At 39.7% G+C, this 4,443-nt stretch overlaps 1 pseudogene; it reads left to right on the top strand.

Moving 5' to 3' along the window:
• The first annotated feature begins 232 nt into the window (after window positions 1-232).
• Window positions 233-4,443, top strand: LOC136227170 (FT-interacting protein 1-like; annotated as a pseudogene).

The raw sequence follows: 4,443 nt of genomic DNA, 5'->3' as shown, positions 1-4,443 counted from the left end.
TTGAAAACTAAGACTTTGAAGCTCTTTTCCATGAATGTTCATCCTCTTTTACTTGCTCCTTTTACTCGCATCAGCATGCATCCAACAACCTGCACTTCAAAATACCCTATCTAACACGGACAAGGAACCGCCCACTAAGACTTCCTTGGGCTCTGATGAAGCTGATCCCTTGGGATTTTTAAATGCTACTGAATCAGGGAGAAGAATTCTTCTATCAGCCTCTGCCTGATTCATGACATCAACAAGTCTCAAGCCAATACTACTGTAACTCCATCTGCTGAGCAATCTCCACTAACAAATGTCACGCACCTTCTAACTGAACCTAAAGGTCTTAAGGAGCTGATGAATGTACTTACTGCTCTCGTCTCTCAGCAACTAAAAAGGGAGATTCTTGAAAGAATGACTGACCTACAACTGCACATGGTCCATCACATGGATTCCATTGAGGGAAAACTCAACGCCATTGCAGCTGTCAACACAACAGTCGCCACATCTGCTGAAACGACTCAACACTTTCAGCAACTGACCATTGAGCTAACTAAAGCTCAAGATTCCATCACCTCTTCATCCCAATGCACGATTGAGCAAGTTGCTGAGGCTGTGCGACTACTTAGCCTCAATAGAGAAGAGATGGACACTGAACACACCAAGACCTTTTCCATATACAACTATGCTAAAAATACATATGAGCATGTCAGACATCAATCCCAGCAGCGTCTCCTTTATGACACTTCAATGTTGAAGGTGCATCATCAGTCCCTGGCCAAGCTCACTGATACTATCACCTGGCTTAGTAAAGCACTTGAGTTCATACTCAACACCATTAGTGTCACTGCTAAGCTCCCAACATCAAATATGGAATCTAGATTGCAGGTCTTTAAAGGATTAATGGAGAGTACGAGTAATCTGCAACAGTTTTCATCCAAACTGACTCATGCTGTTCAAGCTGGTCAGTTCTTTGCTCCCACTACACAACCCAGTTCTGATGCTGGCAAAAAGGGGGAGAAAGAAAAAGGTAAGGGTAAGCAAACTGAAGACGGAACTCAAAAGCAACAACAACCTAACTCATCTTCTGCTGTCCCAAAACCTCCAGCTCTGCAACAAGGAACCCCACAGCCCACTCAGCAACCACGAAAAACTAACCAAGTCTAAGTCAACATAAATAGATAGACTGTTTACCTTGCTTGTTCTTGTGTTACTTTATTTTGCCAACGTGTTATCTTGTTGCTATGATTATATAAGAACGTATCTTTCACATACTTTGCGTTAATTGCTATACTGTCTATATTTATTTGCTCAAGCCTTTAACTGCTATCTTGAACTCATACTGACCTTTCTCATAATGTCTATCATCTTAAAAATTATTGAACAAACAATTAAACTTTTGAACACTAAAATTATACAAGTAAAGGCTACTGAGTAACACTACTCAGCAACCATAAATTTACTCAGTACATCTTCATCTCTGATAGTTGAACTGTTTTTCCATTCAACAAGTATCATGACTGAGTAAAGTAAAGATGTTCTAAGTGCTGACCTACTTCTGACTCTGACCTTAGGTTTACGTGATTAAACCTTGAAATATTTAAAGTAAAGCTAAGTCAGTGATCCTACCCTTATGGGGGAGAACCTCAGAAGTTAAGAAATGGTCAACTATCATGGAGGAGCTCAACACTGAGTTCCTAAATTGAATATTTTTGCCAACATCAAAATGGGGGGGGGGGTTTGTTGAAACACATTCTCACATGATTTTGATTTGACAAATTATCTGAATTATATTTAAATTCTCATGATAAATATTCCAACACATTAAGTTTAAATGCTTTGATTTATTTCATACTAATGTGTTTGTTCAATGTTGAGTAATTTAATTTATAAGAACTAAAAACATTAAAAGATCAAGGCCCAAAATCCCACAAGAGAAGGTCAAAGCCCAAGTCAACAGAATTAAGCCTTGCGACCCAGTAGAAAGAAAACGCAGCCCAGCAGTAAGAAGAATCGAGAAGGAGTTCTCAATTGCTTCATGCCGAAGTTGCTTAGTATAACGGATTGAAGACGGTCAGCAGTTGACCTGATGCAGGAAGTTGTCTGGGAGACTTTGCCAAAAGAAGAGGGATAATCTGACGCCTACCGACCAGAAGTACCTGGCAACTGAAGAAGGCAGAAGATGCAACGTTCTTATTGGCCGAAGACGCTGAGCACTGACCAAGTGAAAACGACAAGAAGTCGTTTCCCTCCAACAGTTATTTCGAAATTTGAAATAACTGGATCCTCAGCTGTCACTATAAATAGGCCTCTCAATTGCTTCATTCGATGCAGATCTTCACCAAGTCGAAACGCTGACCAAATAGCAACTTGAAGTTTCTATCTGAAAAAGCAAAGCAAAGCTTACACTCATTCATATTCTTTGTGTAAAAGCCTAGATTGTTAAATCATCTAAAGTGTTCTTCAAATTTGTTAGAACAAACACTTTATCAATTCTAGAGTTTAGAAGGAGATACTGAGTTGCTCGATTATAGCACTCAATAGTAGAGATAGTGTTGAGTAGAAGAATAGAGGAAGGTACTCTTGTATACTCAGTCACTATTGTAAGAGGTTTGTGCTCTACCTGAAAGAGCTCAGTAGTGGATTCAAAAAGCTCGAAAGGATTTCGGGGACTAGACGTAGGCAAGGAGGTCGAACCAGAATAAGTCTGCTGAGTAATATTTTTCTAACTCTTACTCCTTATATACTTGCTTTGTGATTGTGCCTAGTAAAACGTAAAACGTATTTGCTGAGTTGAGTGATATGAGCATTGAGTTCAGGAATAGTCTTAATAGCTATCTCCTGACTCTCGACAGAAGCAGATTTAGTTACCAGTTAACTAAACTTGCCTCTGACTTACTTAGCATCACTGTGCTAAAAGACTTAGTGAAAGTCTTATCTGAAAAAGAAGTCAGCCTTAACGTGAATTTTTTTAAAATAGTTCCTAACCCCCCCTGGAACTAACCTTGTCACGTTACACGGGACCAACAACTAGATCATAGACCAGTTCATTCCCGCTGGTTCAATCTAGAGAAATTCGGCTTCGGTGTATTGGAGGCTGGTGGGAGGAAAGAGCTCAAATTTGCCAGTAGAATTCATCTAAGAGCTTGTCTTAAGGCGGATACCATGTCCTCGATGAATCGACAATGTACATCAGTGATCAAAGGCCAACAGTCAGGCAGCTGTGGAAACAGCCTGTAGGAATATTAGAAGTATGCATATTAGGTGTTTTCAACAACTTGGGAAGTCTATGATCCCTGCACAGTAATAACTTTAGGTGTTTTCAACAACTGCCATGTATGAGGAGGTGAAAAACCAAATGCAATAGATTCAAGGATTGGAAAAGTGAGAATTTGATTACCTACCTTGTAAGCTTTTCGAATCTACACGCATTCCCACCCGTTGCTTGTTCGACATCCAAATGGAGTGAAGAAAATGGGTGAACTGCAACTCGCAGTCTGATTCACTACATTGTCTTTGGCCAACATGATATATGTGTACGGTCGTCCTTTACTGCCTAAAATGCATTACCTGCATCCATTAACAATGAATCAAATAGACAATCTAAGATACCAAGCAATGAGTATTGTGGCGATGAGGCTTTCTCGAGTCGATCCGTCTTTGAGAAAAGAGGTGGTGGGGTACATGTTAGATGTGGATTCTCGTATATGGAGCATGAGAAGAAGCAAAGGTAATTTCTTAAGAATCATGTCACTTCTCTCTAGTTTCTTCTCCATGAGCCGATGGTTCAATGATATTTGCCAGTGGAAGAATCACATGTGGAGCATGAGAAGAAGCAAAAGTAATTTCTTGAGAATCATGTCACTTCTCTCCAGTTTTTTCTCCATGAGCTGATGGTTCAGTGATATTTGCCAGTGGAAGAATCCAGTCACATCAGTACTAGTTCATATTCTGTTTCTGATACTGATTTGGTATCCAGAGTTGATAATCCCAACTATATTTCTTTATATGTTCCTTATTGGTTTATGGAACTACAGATTCCAATAGAGGCATCCACCTCATATGGACACAAAACTATCTTGGGCAGAAGTTGTACACCCAGATGAACTCGATGAAGAATTTGACACGTTTCCTACTAGTCGATCCCATGATCTTGTTTGGATGAGGTATGACATGCTAAAAAGTGTTGCATGAAGAATTCAAACAGTTGTAGGAGACATTGCAACACAAGGGGAGATGTTAGGATCTTTACTTAGCTGGAGAGATACAAGAGCAACCAGTCTTTTCGTTATGTTCTGTCTTTGTACAACATTTGTGCTTTATGTCACACTATTCAAAGTGGTGGCTCTGGTTGTCGAACTTTATTATATGCGGCATCTCAAATTCCGAAGCAAGATGCTCTCTGTGCCCAGCAATTTCTTCAAAAGATTGCCAGCAAGAACAAACAACTTACTATAA

Source organism: Euphorbia lathyris, chromosome 4 (genome assembly GCF_963576675.1).
Source record: "Euphorbia lathyris chromosome 4, ddEupLath1.1, whole genome shotgun sequence".
NCBI classification, from domain to species: domain Eukaryota; kingdom Viridiplantae; phylum Streptophyta; class Magnoliopsida; order Malpighiales; family Euphorbiaceae; genus Euphorbia; species Euphorbia lathyris.
Note: the sequence above shows the minus strand (reverse complement) of the source record. Positions and strands in the feature narration are given on the sequence as shown.